At 44.6% G+C, this 19091-nt stretch overlaps 1 protein-coding gene across 7 annotated transcripts in view; it reads right to left on the bottom strand.

Annotated features, from left to right (window-relative positions):
* Nucleotides 1–19091, bottom strand: part of SH2D3C (SH2 domain containing 3C) — a 93444-nt gene that overhangs the window by 44892 nt on the left and 29461 nt on the right. The gene's annotated exons all lie outside the window — the stretch shown is intronic.

Raw genomic sequence — 19091 nt, 5'->3', positions numbered from 1 at the left:
AGGAGGAGAAGGAGAGCATGGTCAGTCATCCTCTTGGTGAGGACATGGAAGTCTTGCCTATTAGCAGTCCGGCACGCATGGCGGAGTTTATGTTATGATTCCTTTCCAGTGACCCTCTTGTTCTGAAAATTTTGGGTGACTGTCTTTACTGGTTGGTTACACTTCTAGACCCACTCTGCAAGGAGAACTTTCTTTCTCTTATTCCTGAGGTGGAAAGGTCTACTAAAATGGGGCAGTACCAGAGGGCCCTTGTAGAGGAATTATTAAAAAAATTTCCATCTGAAAACGCTGGCGGCAGAGGTCACAGTTCGTTGGACAACCAAGAAGTACAGGCGAGAGAGACAACTCCAATCCAGCAGAGGCAGGGGAAGTTCTGGGAGAGTTTTCTCAGACTCTCTCATCGCACAAGTCCTGTGGCGCGGGGTACTCTCACAAGGAGTGCAAAGTTTTGATAGATGCTGAGGGAGTACCTTGCTGACTGTACCAATGTCCTCTGTGCCTTATAATTATTGGGTATCCAAGCTGGACACGTGGCATGAACTGGCTCTCTACGCCTTGGAGGTCCTGGCCTGCCCTGCTGCTAGTGATTTGTCAAAGCGGGTTTTTAGTGCCGCTGGTGGAATTATAACTGATAAACGCATCTGTCTGTCAACTGAAAATGCTGACACGCTGACTCTTATAAAAATGAACAAGGGCTGGATTGGGCCAGACTTCTCAACACCACCAAATGATAGCAGCTATCAAAGGAGAAGAAAGGAAAATTTACAACAATCTTTATTTAGACACAAATAAACCAACCACCCATTCGTTAAAAACATTAAAATAGTCACACATGTGACATAAGTAACCCGGTTCAAAATAGAACCAAAACCCTCAAGGCTCCACAATTCACACGAAATACCTCCTTGAAATATCAAATGTGTATATGTATAGCATACCACAGTATAAAAATTACACATATACATAAATTAATAAACTGGCTCCAAAAATCAATACAGACCAATAATATCAAATGTATTACACAGCATGTGCTATGCACATAGGTAAAGATTTAATACCAGAAAATACAGTATAATTCCCTGTGAAACACATGAAAATAGAGCCCAAAACTGTGTATAGATAGCATACCACAATGTAAAGATCTTACATGTAGACTAACTCATAGGCATAAATGAGTGCACATATCATAGATACAAATATTAGCAATACTAACACATGAGTTTAAGAGGCACTAGAACCACATGTGATACACACACAGGTAAAGATGGCTTAAACCATATAACAAGAAATGTATGTATTATAATTACCCTGTGTGACACATGAAAAGGAGCCCACAGATCATGTCTGGTTTACATGGCACACTACTATACTAGTAATAATAAAATCCCAAACAGGTATACATACTTCCCTGAAGGTAACTCAGATTGTGACAATTGACCACACATACTGAGATTGAATAGTACAGGCCATAGATAGCCACATGCAGGGAAGACAGAGCTCAGCCTTAAGTTGGTTGTGCCCTGGTTACAAATCAAAGTGGAATGGAGCCTGAGCGTCCTGAGACCCGATGCGTGTCGCCACCAATTGTGGTCTGTGATGCAACACCCACATAATTTTTTTAAAGGGTGTTTATGATGCCCGTACAAAAAAAAAGTTATACTGTATGTTCATGTATACCCCCCAAGGGTAAATGTTTATCAGCCCATACACTTAGTGCATGGGAGATAAAAGTATAGGAGACCCGCTCCTTTATAATCGGAACATTTTTTATGAGGCCCTCCTCCACGTCTCTTTCAAGGGGCATTGGAGTGGCTCCAAATTTTGGCAGCCCTTGAATCCACTGCATAGGCAAACACTATGGGAGAATCACTTCCTAATAATGGGAACATTGTTTTCAGGAGGCCCTGCTGTACGTCTCTTCAAAGGGGTATTGGAGTGCGTCTAAATTTTGGCCAGGCCTTACATTCACTGGTTTGGCAAACAGTATGGGAGAACCAATTCCTGATAATGGGAACAATGTTTTCAGGAGGCCCTCCTGTACGTCTCCTCAAAGGGGTATTGGGGTGCGTCCAAATTTTGGGCAGCCCTGCCACTCACAGCATAGGCAAACACTAGGAGAGACCCACTTCCTAATAATGGGACCATTTTTTCACAAGGCCCTCCTGTATGTCTTGTCAAAGGGGTTTTGGGGTGCGTCCTAATTTTTAGCAGCCCTGCCACACACTGCATAGGCAATAACAGTAAAGGAGACCCACTGTTTAATAATAGGAACAACAAAGCATAGCTGGCTGATGGATCTCTAAAGGGGGTTTTACACATAGCGATATCGCTAGCAATATCGCTATAACGTCACCGATTTTGACGTTATAGCGATATCGCTAGCGATATCGCTATGTCTGATACTTACCTCCGACCGACTCCCCTGCTGTCCATCGCTGATCGCGCAAGATCGGCCGGCTCCAATTCTCGTCGGGTGTTTCCTGCTGGGCTTCCTGTGGCGCCGACGAGCGACGCGTGGAGGCGGGCGTGAGGACTTCTTCATCGCCGCGTCTGAAAGGTAAGTATCGTCCGCTGTATCGCTGCTGCATCGCTGTGAGATCTGCCTGTGTGGCAGCTCACTAGCGATCATCTAGCGATGCACCAGCGATCCTGACGGGTCGTAACGTGGTTGTGATCGCTGGTGCATCGCTAAATGTAAAAGGGCCTTAAGAATAGTAAAGGCCGCTTATGGCCCTATAAAAATAAGCTTTGTGACTTTCAGAGTACCTCCTGCATAAATGAAACAGGATGTGTCTGATGTTGTGTCACACACCACATGGCCAGATAAGGTTGTAAAATATTAAAATGACATTTCCCAGTGAATGCATTTGTCTTGGTTGAAAGTAAAGCTAAAGTTCAAAAACGCATCAGAAATGCTACATATGAACATAGCCCAAGGTGTGGAGGAGCATTTTTGTTAATTTATTTTGCCTTATATACAAGTCATTACCCTGGAAAGGATGTTCCTTTACATATTTCCCAGGAAAATCCACTTTGGTTTTGTTTTTGTATGTTTTATTGTGAGTCTGTAAAAGTAACATAGTAACATAGTTATTAAGGTTGAAGGGAGACTTTAAGTCCATCTAGTTCAACCCATATCCTATCCTAACTTGCCCTAACATGTTGATCCAGAGGAAGGCAAAAAAAACCCATGTGGCAACAGTAAGCTTCACATTGGGGAAAAAAATTCCTTCCCGACTCCACATACGGCAATCAGACTAGCTCCCTGGATCAACGCAATATTAAGGAGACTAGTGTATATACCCTGTAATATTATACTTTTCAAGAAAGGCATCCAGTCCCTTCTTAAATTTTAGTAGTGAATCACTCATTACAACATCATATGGCAGAGAGTTCCATAGTCTCACTGCTCTTACAGTAAAGAATCCGCGTCTGTGAGTATGCTTAAACCTTCTTTCCTCCAGACGTAGAGGATGCCCCCTTGTCCCCGTCACAGGTCTAAGAGTAAAAAGATCATTAGAAAGGTCTTTGTATTGTCCCCACATATATTTATACATTGTAATAAGATCACCCCTAAGCCTTCGATTCTCCAAACTAAATAACCCCAAGTGTAATAACCTGTCTTGGTATTGCAGACCCCCTAGTTCCCTAATAACCTTGTGGCGTAAGAATCTGACAACATTGTTCACAGCAGTGACCTGGGAGTCAGAAATGCTTCCAGGGGTCTTCCCCATGATGTTACCATGTCATTTGAGCACTGTTTCCATCGATTTCCGCAATTTCTGGACCCTCTAAAGACCACTGGGGGGTGCTGGAAAAATGCTTGAGTTTCTCATCGACTTAAGGGGGCTTTACACATAGCGATATTGCTAGCAATATCGCTAAAGCATCACCGATTTTGTGACGCAGCAGCGATATTGCTAGCGACATCGCTACATGTGATACTTACCTCCTCCCGGCTCCCCCGCTGGTTATCGCTGATTGCGCGAGATCGGACTGGTCCATTTCTCATCGTCGGCTTCCTGCTGGCGCCGACGAGCGAGCCATGGACGCAGGTGGAAGACGGACACTCTCGACGCGTCTGAAATGTAAGAGCGACCGCCGAGCATCGCTGCTGCATCGCTAGTGAGATCTGCCTGTTTGGCAGCTCACTAGCGACCACTTAGCGATGCACCAGCGATCCTGATCGGGTCATATCGTGGTCGGGATAACTGGTACATCGCTAAATGTAAAGGGGCTTTTACATTGGGCCCGTTGCTCGGGTCGAGCACCCAAACATTCCAATTTGCTCGTCCCAAGCATTTTAGTGCTTGCCTATCACTATGGAGGATATGACTATAGCTCCAGTCCCCATAAACAATAGATAGCTGTCAGTCAAATCGGCCAAACTTTCCCCAATTCCCCCAAACACAGGAACGTTCGACTCCTGTGTACTCTATAAGAGACTCCTCTGGCAGGGACTCAGATGGGCAGTCCGAAATCAACATCCTGGAATCTTCTCCACCGACAACATGTGTAAGGGAAAAGTGGGGAGGCCCCCATAAATACTAGGCTGACAGCCAGTCCTGCTGATATCAGTGTGTTCAGCCAACATCAATCTATATTGTGTAGATCTTATATCTTGAGTCAAAAAGTAATTAATGCTCCCCATTACACCAAGTCAGTCAAGCAGCAACCGGACAGGTTACCGTCTGCATAGGGGCCTCTGACCGTATCGACAGCAATTTGAAAAAAATATATGAAAAAAAGTTTGAAAACAATAAAGGCTACAAAACAAAAAAAATTGTGTATGTATTGCATTTCATATTTACCTGAAATATTTCCAACAAATGTCTTACTAGAGTATATTGTTTATTTACAACTAGTGTTTATTCAGTTTGCAAAAACAAAGGCAGGGGTGATCATATTACAATGTACAAATATATAAAGGGGCAGTACAGAGATCTTTTTAATTATATTTTTACACCTTGACCTTAACAAAGAAAAGAGGGCATCCTCTAGAAGAAAGATTTAATCATCTTCACAGACAGATATACTTTACTGTGCAAGCAGGGGGATTATGGATTCTTTATGGATGGGTAGGTAGCTGGCTTAGTGATAGAAAACAAAGAGTGGTTATTAATGGGGCATGCTCAGATTGGGCCAGGGTTACTAGTGGGGTACCACTGGGTTCTGTATTGGGCCCCCTACTATTTAATATATTTATTAATGATCTAGTGGATGGCTTACACAGTAAAATATCAGTATTTGCAGATGATACAAAACTATGTAAGGTAGTTAACACAAAGGAGGACAGTTTGCAACTACAGACAGATTTGAGTAAATTGGAGAATTGGACTGAAAAATGGCAAATGAGGTTTAACACAGAGAAGTTTAAGGTTATGCACATGGGAAGGAGAAACAGATGCTACAATTACTTACTAAATGGGAAACTGCTGGGGAAATCAGACATGGAAAAAGACTTAGGCATCTTAGTCAATAAGAAGCTAAATTGGAGTGCCCAGTGTCAGGCAGCTGCCACCAAAGCAAATAGGGTCATGGGATGCATTAGAAGAGGTCTGGGGACACGAGATGAAAACATAATTCTCCCTCTGTACAAATAACTCGTCAGACCACACTTGGAGGATTGTGTGCAATTTTGGACGCCGGTGCTCAAGAAAGACATTACTGAACTTGAAAGGGTTCAAAGGCGGGCTACTAAAATGATAAATGGAGTTGGTTCACTACAATACCCAGAAAGGTTATCAAAATTAGGTCTATTTACTCTAGAAAAGAGAAGACTTAGGGGAGACTTAATATATATGTACAAGTATATCAGAGGGCAATACAGAGATCTCTCCAATGAACTGTTTTTACCCAGGACTGTGACAAGAACAAGGGGGCATTCTCTTCGTTTGGAGGAAAGACAATTTCTGCACCAGCATAGAAGAGGGTTCTTCACGGTAAGAGCAGTGAGGCTCTGGAATTCTCTTCCTCAGGAAGTGGTGATGGCCAACTCACTGAATGAATTTAACCCCTTAATGTCCAATGATGGACACAGTCCGTCATCAGACATTTCCCCTGCTTTGATGAGGGCTCCGGAGCTGAGCCCGCATCAAAGCCGGGACATGTCAGCTGTTATGAACAGCTGACATGTGCCCGCAATAGGCGCGAGCGGAATCGCCGTCCGCCCGCGCCTATTAACTAGATAAATGCCGCTGTCAAAGCTGACAGCGTGCATTTAAATAGCATTTCCGGCCGCTGGGCCGGAAATGACGTCACCGCCGACCCCCGTCACGTGATCGGGGGTCGGCGTCATGTTGCCTGGACAACCAGAGGTCTCTATGAGACCTCTATGGTTGTTCCAGGCATATGGCTTTTAGCGCCACCCGGTGGTCGGCGCTGAAAGCACAGCAGTAAATCTGCCACATATGGGCGATCTGCTCATCGCCCATATGTAGCAGAGCCGATCGGGTTGCGCAAGCTTCTAGCCTCCTATGGAGGCTATTGAAGCATGCCAAAAGTAAAAAAAAAAAATGTTTAAAAATAAAAAAAAATTAAAAAAACCTAAAAGTTCAAATCACCCCCCTTTCGCCCCAATCAAAATAAAACAGTAAAAAAAAAATCCCACATGCACATATTAGGTATCGCCGCGTTCAGAATCGCCCGATCTATCAATAAAAAAAAAGCATTAACCCGATCGCTAAACGGCGTAGCGAGAAAAAAATTAAAAACGCCAGAATTATGTTTTTTTGGTCACCAAGACATTGCATTAAAATGCAATAACGGGCGATCAAAAGAACGTATCTGCACAAAAGTGGTATCATTAAAAATGTCAGTCCGGCACGGAAAAAATAAGCCCTCACCTGACCCCAGATCATGAAAAATGGAGACGCTACGGGTCTCGGAAAATTGCGCAAATTTTTTTTTTTTTTTTTAGCAAATTTTGGAATTTTTTTTCACCACTTAGATAAAAGAGGACATAGACATGTTTGGTGTCTATGCACTTGTAATGACCTGGAGAATCATAATGGTAGGTCAGATTTAGCATCTAGTGAACCTAACAAAAAAGCCAAGCAAAAAACAAGTGTGGGATTGCACTTTTTTTGCAATTTCACCGCACTTGGAATTTTTTTCCCGTTTTCGAGTACACGATATGGTAAAACCAATGATGTCATTTAAAAGTACAACTCGTCCCGCAAAAAATAAGCCCTCACATGGCCATATAAACGGAAAAATAAAAAAGTTATGGCTCTTGAAAGAAGGGGAGGGAAAAATGAAAATGTAAAACCAAAAATACCCCTGGTCATTAAGGGGTTAAGAAAGGAATGGATGTTTTTCTTGTGAGTAACAGTATAGAAGGTTACGAATAACAGAATATTATAGGTAGATGGTTGACCCAGCTTAGGGGAAGGAATTTTTTTCCCTATGGAGAAAATTGGCTGCTACTCTGTGGGTTTTTTGCCTTCCCCAGGATCAACAATGCAGAACAGCTGCACTAAAAATAGGCTGAACTAGATGGACATAAGGTCTTCCTTCAGCCTTCATAACTATGTTACTATGTTAATGTGCAAGCAGGGGATTATGGATTTTTTACTGTGCAAGCAGAGGATTATGGATTCTTTACTGTACAAGAAGGGGATTATGGATTCTTTACTGTGCAAGCAGGAGATTATGGATTCTTTACTGTGCAAGCAGAGGATTATGGATTCTTTACTGTGCAAGCAGGGGATTATGGATTCTTTACTGTGCAAGCAGGGGATTATGGATTCTTTACTGTTCAAGCAGGGGATTATGGATTCTTTACTGTGCAAGCAGGGTATTATGGATTCTTTACTGTGCAAGCAGAGGATTATGGATTCTTTACTGTGCAAGCAGGGGATTATGGATTCTTTACTGTGCAAGCAGGGGATTAGGTATTCTTTACCGTGCCAGCAGAGGATTATGGATTCTTTACTATGCAAGCAGAGGATTATGGATTTTTTACTGTGCAAGCAGGGAGATTATAGATTCTTTACTGTGCAAGCAGGGAGATTATGGAACACTATGCCACAACATGTTGTGATGGTTAATTCACTAAAAAAGTTCCAGGACAGCCTGGATGCCTTTCTTGCAAACTATAATATTACAGGTTATGGGCACTAAATTCTGTGATGGGGCGTTAATCTAGGGCACTAGTCTGAGGGCCGTATGTGGAATCTGGAAGGAATATTTATTTTAATACAGGTCAAATAGCATCTGCCTCTTGGGGTTTTTGCTTCCTCGGGATCCACATGTCAGGTTAGAGGTTGAACTTGATGGACTTTTGCCTTCTTTCAACCTCTAAACTATAAAAATATGAAAAATCCTCCACTGGACGACAGTATGGTGGTCTCACACATAGTATATTTTTTTTCACCTTTTGTTTATTTTTTCTCTGAAACAGCATGGTATAGATGGGAAATTTCTGGCTATAGAAAATAATGCACATGAAAAAAAATGCATGTGTAGATATAAGAAAAAGTGAAAAAACACATAAAAATCATGGAACCTTTTACAAGTCAGAAATATAAAATGTGCAAAAACTCCCCATATGCCACTAAAATGTTAGTTTCAGACCAACACCATATATAATTGTGTAATTTATTACTGGAATATCTGACTCACATCTGCATAGACAAAACAAATACGGACAGCCAAGGTTCGTCAGTTGGATGAATGGTCGTTTGTTGGCAGTAAGAAAACCATCTCCGAAAACATAGACATACAGGTTCTTCTCACAAAATTAGAATATCATCAAAAAGTTAATTTATGTCAGTTCTTCAATACAAAAAGTGAAACTCATATATTATATAGAGTCATTACAAACAGAGTGATGTCTTTCAAGTGTTTATTTCTGTAAATGTTGAGGATTATGGCTACAGCCAATGAAAACCCAAAAGTCATTATCTCAGTATATTAGAATACTTTATAACACCAGCTTGAAAAAAGATTTTAAAATCCAAAATGTTGGCCTACCGAAATGTATATTCAGTAAATGCACTCAATACTTGGTCGGGGCTCCTATTGCATCAATTACTGCATCAATGCAGCGTGGCATGGAGGCGATCAGCCTGTGGCACTGCTGAGGTGTTATGGAAGCCCAGGTTGCTTTGATAGCAGCCTTCAGCTTGTCTACATTGTTGGGTCTGGTGTCTCATCTTCCTCTTGACAATATTAGTTTCACTTTTTGTATTGAAGAACTGAAATAAATTAACTTTTTGATGATATTCTAATTTTGTGAGTATCACCTGTATTAGTGCTTTTCCGAACATTGCTTAATCATCATCCAAAACAAAAGTCCAACGCTCCCGAACAGACTTTTGAAAGATAATGAATGTTTATTGGTAGTCCATCTGTTTAAATAAACAATGGTTTGATTCACCGATCTAGCCAACGATATTTCACCTCGGTAGAAATCGGCCAACGGCTATACAAAGTTTAGGTGGGGCTCTAGGTATATAGGTATATAAGGGCTCTATTAGGATTAGGCAGGCTGGATTTTTCCATTACCCAATGCTTCGTTCCTGCGTGAGCTAAGCAGCGGCCATAGAAATTTGGAAGCTGCTTATTCTCTTCTTCCCAACTAAGTTGAGTTACGTTGAAATATGGACCCTTTTAGACCTTATAGCGAGCAATAATGGGTCACTGCAGACCGTTCTATTTCACAGTTAAGTCTGTAAGACCCTAATATATTGTGCTGCATGTTTCGGTACAGAGATATCCAACTGATTGATTAATGGAGGAATTGATTGATTGATAGGGAGCGGTTTTAGAAGCACTTAGCTGCGTCTGTTTCCTGTGTACTCATTGTCGGGTGCGGAGCCAGTGCCATCAGAGGATATTCCCTTCATATATCCGGACATAACTGCCATATAAAATAGGATTTTTATGGGAAAGTAAATGCGGCTGGTGACTGAAGCCCTGACATAATTACACAGAAGGGACCTTACTGAAACATCACTCAATGTACAGGGCAAATACAACACAGCAGAAAGTCCTTACAAATCCGCCCTAAGCATGTGCGATACTGGGCACATCCCTTTAGTGCCAGCAACCATATGTCGGGGCCCCATAACAAAACAAGACACCTGGTAGAATCGGCCTGGATGCCATGTTGCTGGAGACCACTGACACGGACCCTCTCGTAGAGGGTCTGTTGTTTAGTGCAATGGCATTAGGTGTGTAAATAAGGGGAAGTATTTATCGCATCTGGCTATTTGGGGTGACTGCCTTTGCCTTTAGAGTCTGCGCCAAAGGTTGCATAAAATCGCTGTGAATCTGGACACAATGGTGACAGAGAAGGTTAGTTGTATTTGGGATGAGCAGGATGGAGCCAGAGGATGCCAGAGTCAGAAGACCAAGCAATGAGCTGATCATGAGGCCCAGAGTGCCTCCGCACCATAAAGAGTGACGCTCAAGAGAGATACGACATAGGAATTATTCTTGTGAACCAGACTGGAACCGCTTGAAAACCACAATACCATTAAAGGAGAAGTCACCACTGTGACTTTCCTTAAGTATAGGTATGCTGATTGAAGTTTAATGGGTTTTCCAGTTTTGGAAACCCCAGATTCCCCAGCTGCAGCTTGTTTTAATGAAAACTATGCTTTACTCTCATCCTGGGTCCAGCACTGCGTCTCCGCTTCTGCTCCTGATATCTGTTATTGTCTGCGGCACTAACGTCAAGGTGACAGTGCTGCAGGCAATTACTGAGCTCAGGAGTTCTGCCCGAGTTGTTGGCACGACCCGCTGAGCTCACTTATCGGCTGCAGCGGTGTTGACATGATGTTAACAGGAGCAGCGGCGGAGACTCAGCACTGGACCTAGAGAGGGTGAGCAAATCAATTTGTTTTATTAAACCGAACTGCAAATGGGAAAAAGGGGTTTTCTGAAATTGGAAAACCCCCTTAAACTTTTGAGTTTATGAACTGTCTCTATAGGGTGACTGCACAAAGAAGCAACCACGCTCATTTTCCTGATATGACGCACACCACACACGGCAATACAGCCCTGATCACAAACTGATGGGACATGTCGCTGACAGCTTCCCTGCTCTGTATATACTTGGAGAATTTTACCATTTCTTAATCAGACTCTCCTTGAGGCATTTTGGACCCCTCTCACTACCACCCACCTGTGTCCACCGCCACCAACTGAGCCAGGAAAAAAAACCCACCCAAATCTCACTGTGAATACTGCTTCTGATGATTGTACACTCTGCTCCAATGACAGCGAACCTCCTCTATGACAAGTAGGAAAATGATTTCATCAGATGGTCATGTCAGATAGCCGTTATCAATTCCCATGACGTTTCCTTTTCCCATGTAGTGAACAACAGTCAGACTACAATCTGCTTCAGAAAATGTGTCATTTCGTCCTTGTCGTCAGCACGGCGGCCACCACATTCTCAGACTTATGGTGGAATCAAGATGTGCGGATAAATTCTGACCATCTATAGATATTAAAGCGGAACTCTAGTGGGTGCCGGTGCCCATTAAATAGATCCGAAGGCAACTAAGGATCACCGTCATTGTAGAGCAAAGTTGAACAAAAAGATTTGCAGGACCCTGTTCCAGAGACCACAAATGTAGTTCATGGCGGACAGACATCTCTGTAGTATCTTCTGTTTTATAGACCTGGAGTGGCGTCATGCGTATGGCACACTACAACGGTGACAGGCCTACTAATCAGAAGAGCCTCTAAAACGAAGGTTTGCAAACTCCTTCAGCAGGCATGGACTACTGTCATGGTTGCTGGACATTTTTTTGCTCAAGTTAGGACAATACAGAAAACACAACAGGAGATATTTTGCTCAAATTGTCGTAAATGCATCAGTCAAAATTAATGAATATTTTTGTCAGGAACACCGCACTGAACTTGCTCACTGAGCCAGTGCACGTGTCCTGAGTAAAGCGAACTGTGCTCAAAGATGCCTGTGGAGCGGGCAGCAGCCGAGTAGATGCGTACTTCAGAACAGCAGGACCTGAAGCACGTGACTGCTAGGGGCGTGGCCTAAGCTCCAGAGAGCTAGGAGCTGCAAGAGAACTCCTAGCAGGGTAACTGCGAGACAAAGTTACCAAGGGGCATAGACATGGAGGATAGTCTGGACGTAGCCAATGAGTCACACACAGAGATAGCTGCAAAGGTACAAGAGGGGCGAGCAGAGAGTAATCAGGTCACAGGCAATGAGTCATACACAGGAAGGGTAGTGAAGTAAAGAATCAACAGGCAAACTCACAATGGGGAAAAGAACCGGGTCAGAACCATATAAACAAGCTATAACAACGAACAGGCACACAGGGGTCACCACACTCGGCCAAATGCAAAAGTATAACTGACAGAGATTGGAGCTTTCCAGGGGTTTAAGAAGCTCTCCCAGAACCAAAGAGAGGCCACAATTATTAACCCCAGGTGTGCAGGTCAAAACCTGCACTGAGCTCCAGACATTAACCCCTGACGTGCAGCTCAAAAACCTGCACTGGGACCAGGACAATTTTACTGCATTACATCATATTCTTGTACCTGAGGCAAAGTGTAAAACTGTCAACATATTTATGAAGGGTGACAACACTTTCGGCCATGATTTTATATAGAAATAAGAAAATCATGGCCGAAAGTGTTGGCACCCTTGAAATTGTTTCAGAAAATTAAGTATTTCTACCAGAAAATTATTGCAATTACACGGTTTGTTATATACCTTTATTTACTTTGTGTGTATTGAAACAATACCCCCAAACATTAAAAAAAGGCAAATTGGACATAATTTCACACAAAACCCCCAAAATGGGCCAGCCACAATTGTTGGCACCTTTCCAAAATTGTGACTAAACAACTTTGTTTTAAGCAAATGATGATCATTCAAATTACCTGTGCAAAGTAACTGGTGTAGGCAATATGAAAATAACAACTGAAACCACATAAAAAGGGGAGAGGTTGACTCAATCTTTGCATTGTTTGTGCCACACTAACCATGGAGAACAGAAAGAGGAGAAGATAACTGTCTGAGGACTTTAGAACCAAAATTGTTGAAAAATATCAACAAGTCTACGGTGCGCAACATAATGAAGAACTTTGCAACCCATGGCAGCATAATCTAGAAGTTTACAATCCATAGCACTGTTGATAATCTCACTGAACATGGCCAGCAGAGAAAAACTGATGAAAGGTTGCAACTCAGGATAGTCCGCATGGGCCCCAATCAAGTTCCAAAGAAATTCAAACTGACCTGCAGGCTCAGGGTACATCAGTATCAGTGTTAACTATGCGTCAACATTTGAATGTAATGACACCCTATGGCACGAGACCCAGGAGGACCCCACTGCTGCCACAGAGACATAAAAAAGCTAGATTGGAGTTTGCCAAAATCTATGTGAGTAAGCCAAAATCCTTCTGGGAAACGGTCTTATGGACAAATGAGACGAAGATAGAGCTTTTTGGTAAAGCTCATCATTCTTCTGTTTACATAAAACGGAATGTGGTCTACAAAGAAAAGAACACAGTACCTACAGGCAAATATGGTGGAGGTTCAGAGATGTTTTTGGGTTGCTTTGCTGCATCTGGCATTGGGTACCTTTACTGTGTGCAAGCCATCATGAAATCTAAAGATAACCAAAGGATTTTGGGTCACAATGTAGTGCCCAGTGTCAGAAAGCTGGGTTTGCATCCTAGGTCATGGGTCTTCCAGCATTACAATGATCCCAAACATACTTCAGGAAGCCCCAGAAATGAATGGAAACAAAGCACTGGGGAGTTCTGAAGTGGCCAGCAATGAGTCCGGATCTGAATCCCATTGACCACCAGTGGAGAGATTTTAAAATTGCTGTTGGGAGAAGACACCTTCAAATATGAAAGACCTGGAGCAGTTTGCAACAGAAGAGTGGTCGAAAATTCCAGGTGAGAGGTGTAAGAATCTTGATGATGGATATAGGAAGCGATTGATTTATCCCAAAAGGTGTGCAACCAAATTTATCGGGCCCATTTTTGGGGTTTAGTGTGAAATTATGTTCAATTTGCCTTTTTTTCTCTGTTTTTTTTGTGTTCCAATACACACAAAGGAAATAAGCATGAGTATAACAAAACGTAATTGTAATAATTTTCTGGGAGATATACTTCATTCTCTGGAACAATTTAAAGGGTGCCAATACTTTCACAAATGAAATGAGGCTGTCATGGGGCCTACCAGGACACTGTTTTCCCCCCTCCTTCTTTTGGGTATTTCCCACCAAGGACCTGACCTGTGGACCGCTGTCTGTTCCAAACCATAAACCACCATATCAAACTTTCATATACCTTCTTTTACATAATATCATAGCAGGCATTTTCCTACATATCTACATCTTGGACCCTTTTAACATTTTTATCATACTTTTAACGTTTCTACTGTTTTAATATTTACAACACTTAAAGTATCATTTTGTTCACCATATCCGCTAAATATTTTTCCAACATTTCTAACATTTATATCTTAAACATTTTCAAACATTATTAATCATCTTTAAACATTGGTGTGCCCCCTTCCTTTGCGGGAAGCACCCCCATTAGATCCCTGCCGCATCAAGAGATAGGGTTTCTTACCCCGAGGGGACGCGGAACAGTCCCCATGCTGTGCAACAGCGCACAGCCGTCCCGGTAGTCAGTGTACGTCAGCGGTGCTCTGGGCCGTCTCCTGATGGCCGATTTTCTCCGCCGGCAAAAGGGAACTACACAGCCGTGGAGCCCCCGGGATATCTGGCAGTTCCAGGGTCACAAGTGTCCACCTTCCCTGTAGTAGTTCTGCTACGGGAGCGCAACAGGTGCTCCACAAACAATTTTCCTCAGGTCCAGTGGACCGTCATGGACACTCCAAACGAGCGTTGCAGGGTTCCCTACCCTGGGGGAATGTGGAGCAGTCCCAGAAGGTGCCAAGATGCAGTAGAAGAGCAAGAAGGGGCTACGGGGAGTTCCGTGGCGCGCATCATGTGCCGTATCCTTACGGGAGACCCGGGCCCTGGCAGCCGCAGAGTCCCCAAACTGAGGGGAAGAATCAGGGGCAGAGGTGTTCTCAGCTGCGTCCGCACAGGGACCGATATCTTCTCCGGAGGGCACGGTGGTTTCAGGGGACGCCAGGCGGGAGCGCGGGTGCTCGGTGATGCAGACCTTGTGCCCCGTGTTCCCGCAGTGGGACAGCGTTGGGGCTGCATGGTCCGCCACCGGCTGAGGTAGAGATGCACTCACCCCCTTTGATGTCGCAGCTCCACTCCGTCCGGCCCTCAGCTCCTGCAGGTACTGCTGCATGCGGAAGACTGGGGACTCCGAGGTGTCGCCGGCCTCCACCGGCTGGCAGGTCTCCATGGTCCCGTCGCTGCTTCCTGTCCCGCCGTCTGGAGTGCGCTGTGGATCTTCTTCCTGACAACCAGCAGAAACAACCTCCGGGCACGATGGTTCCGCAGGGAGCGTGAGCGGTAGTTCCTCCGGCTGAAGAGTGGGTTCCGCTTCTCGCGCTGTCGCTGGACGATCTGGCTCCGGGGCTGCTGGCTCAGATGTTGGTCACTCCATCTGCGGCAGGTCTTCAAGATGGGTGAGAGCTTGCTGCTGTTGTAACTGCTGCCAGCTCCGCAGGTCCGGCTGTTGGGATCCCGCTGTAGTCCTTTAACGTGAAAGGGTGCCCAGCTTTCCTGTAGCGGCACCCAGCTTTCCCAGCCGTGTCACTCCTATTCCAAGGTGGGGCCCGCGCCGGCCTCTCCACCCATACTCCAGCGCCCAGCCGGACAAGGCGCCAGTCACTTGGCGTACACCATTCCTCCCAGGGGCAGACCCGGCATAGTTGGCAGACTGTGTTTGGTGCCATCCAGACGCTGTCACGGAGTGCCCCTTGCTGACACGGGCAGTCCATTTTGTTATCTTGCAAAGTCACTTTCAGTTTCCTTTCCGGCGGTCAAATCTGAGCACAGTCCCAAATGTCAGTATTAACCAACAAAATCTTCAACCCGATCAACTCGGGTCCTTTGAATCGTCCGGCGTGGTCTCACCACCTGTGTTGGGCAGTGATGAAGCTGCAGACTACGCCACTTGTAAGATCGTGCACCGACTGGGGGGGGGTCCCTACAGCGCACACTTCGTGCTCCCGATGCAGCTCTTGATCCCTTTCCATAGAGCGAAAAGACTGGAGTCAGAAGCACGTAGAAGTTCAATCAGGTCCTCTATATTAGGTATCTTCTCTGACATCCTCAACAAACGACAGCTCCTGCACACTGGCCTGGGTACCTGTCACCATGTCTCCTCCTTCCTTTTCCCCGATGCGACGGCCCTTTAGGTTCTTTCACTGTGCCTAAGTCACCGGCCACAGCGCTTCCCCTGCTCGAGCCTGTCCGCCTGCTGCGACACCTACTGCCTCTTCGCTGTCCAGCCGTCCGGTACCCCAGGCGTCCTCTGTCTGCGGTTGTCCTGTCAGGGCCACTCCCGATTGACTGACTTACCCTGGGACTCTCCCTGCTTTTATTCCCCTTTTTCGGAATTCCCCTTCTCAGTCCCAGTTACTCCGCCCACCACGACTTTGCTTTTCATAGCTTCAGCTGCTGTTAGGCCCTTTTCTCACCATCCTGTGTCTCCCTCTAGTGGTCAAACTCAGTACTCCACTGTCTCTAGCGAATTCTATCTTCTTTCCCCACACATGTATACAAGTTGTCATGATCCAGGTTGGATATGACAGGTTTTGAATAAGTAACCTTTTTTTTCCTTTGAGCTGGTTGATTAGAGTTAGTTTTGCCCCCGGTAGCCATTAGGGTTATTACACAGTGGTATCTTTTGTTCTAGTTTGCCCCCGGTGGTGGTTAGCTTTACTGCACGGGAATCTCTAACAGGTGTGAGACTCCGGCTCCTAACTATAAAGGTGTGTCAGGTGTTCTCACTCGCGTTGGTCTTTTCCAACCATCCTTGGTGAAGGAAGGGACTTGAGAAGAGTCCCTGGCAGCTCAGTCAGAATCCTGGAGTGGCAGCAATGGTGTCAGTGTGGAGTTCTTGCAAAGCTTGGTGGAGTGGCAGTTATGGTGTCAGCGAGGAGCTCTTGCAAAGCTTGGTGGAGTGGCAGCTATGGTGAAAGCTGCACTCAGATGATGGACTCTGTTGCTAGAAAGCTGCACTCGGATGCTTGACTCTGTTGCTGTAAAGCTGCACTCGGATGCAGGACTCTGTTGCTGGAAAGCTGCTCTCAGGTGTTGGATGCGGTTGGAGGAAAAGATGCACTCAGGTGTTGGTGGGAGCATTAGCAACAGAGCAAAGCTAAGTGGTGTTTCCCTGTTTGTCACTTTCCTCAATGTGAGTTTTAGTGCAGTGGTGGGATTAGTTTCTGCACCTTCCACTTCATTAGTAAGGGATTGGTTCAGGGCGAGCTAGGGATTTCAGGTGCGGAACCGGCCTAGGGATCGTTAGGAGTGTAGAGACACTGACTCAGGGGAGTGCAGGAGGTCTCCACGTCCCCGTTCCCTATCGCAGGGCCACCATTGTAATTGTTTTCCTGGTTTTCCCCTTTATTCTGAAAATCGCCCTGCTGGAGGCGGTGTATCCAGACATACGTGTACTACTGAAATTCGCCTGCTGGAGGCGGTGTATCTGGCTGCACATTCTATTATTTAAATTCGCCCTGCTGGAGGCGATGTATCCAGGGTCACGCGTGTCATATAAATTTGCCCTGCTGGAGGCGGTGTGTCCAGTCACACGTGACCATGACACAAGTTACAGTAAAGTATTGTACACCGCACATTTGCTTATGATCAGACAGGTCCACGTATCAGTCCATTCCCCTACAATGCTTTCTCCATTTACATTCTTCACTGTTCTTAAATTTTATGTAAATGTTTTGCCATGAACTATGTCTGACCTACGCATGCTTTTATCCTGGGTGATAGTAATGACCTATTTGAGAACACTGAAGGAGGTTGAATTTATGGTGATGGACCCCGGAAGTGTCAGAAATAACACATAATTCTCTGTATATCAACAGTCACTGTATGAAGCCAAATCAATATCACTGTAATCTACTGGACCTGGTAAACCTCACGGTGACCTTAAAAGGCCTATTAAAATGTCACAGCCTGAAGGCTCTATAAGCAGAGTCTATGCAGGTAGATAGAGGAGAGACGGCTAGTGATTGTGCCTTATCAAGCACAGGGACATAGCTATAGGGGGTGCATAAGTAGCAGTCGCACCCAGCCCTGAAGGTACCCAGATAGCTATTGTCCAACTAACTATTTGGCCATCCACTATCTCTCACAACTTACAAATACACGTGCGTGCTTGGCTCAGAGGAGCATACTCGTGTCTTCCTAATTCACCATGTCTGCTCCTTCTCTCCTGCATCAGATGAGTCTACATGCCCTTATACCATACTCGTATAGTGATCACATAAAGTAGGCGAGCATCTGGAGTCCTCGAAAAAGGGAGACACTTCTGCAGCAGCACTGAAGAGTGGACAAACTCCTTTAAAGAGCATCTTTCTAGAATTAAAATAAGGTTGTCATTTACATATAGTTTTAAAGAGGAAACTGTCACCAAGTTTTCCCGATATAAAGTTCTGCCACCAATTTTGCTTCCCTTTTTACAGTATTCCAGGAAGACATATATTATGAGTCTCCAACCCCCTCTGCATAGCCCAAAAATATCTTCTAATGCCCTCATACGGCGCAGTCCGGTCCGATGGGAGTCTCTGGTCTTCATCCAGCTCCTCCTCTCTGGCTGCAATCCCCGTCCTCCTTCCTAGCTTCATGTGGATGATGTATCCTATGTCATCCACACAGTTTCCCCCAAACCCACTCCTGTGCAGACGTACGTTGCCCATAGATATTGAACAAAACCATACCGCACCGTATGGGGGCATTATTAAAGATAATTTTGGGGCTGTGCAGAAGGGGTTGGAGATTCATATACATCTATCTGGAATACTGTAAAAGTGATGGCAGTACTTTATATTGGGAAAATGTGATGACTGATGGTTCACTTTAAACTATTTTGGCATTTTCTTTATCGTATCACGATCTATAATAAAAAAAAAAAAAAAAAAAAAAAAAAATCGTAATCTTGCAACTCTTTCACTTACCACTGGGGCATTTTTAGACTCC

The sequence above is a fragment of the Dendrobates tinctorius genome, unplaced genomic scaffold (genome assembly GCF_039654945.1).
Source record: "Dendrobates tinctorius isolate UK_male_01 unplaced genomic scaffold, ASM3965494v1 ptg000120l, whole genome shotgun sequence".
Lineage (NCBI taxonomy): Eukaryota > Metazoa > Chordata > Amphibia > Anura > Dendrobatidae > Dendrobates > Dendrobates tinctorius.
Note: the sequence above shows the minus strand (reverse complement) of the source record. Positions and strands in the feature narration are given on the sequence as shown.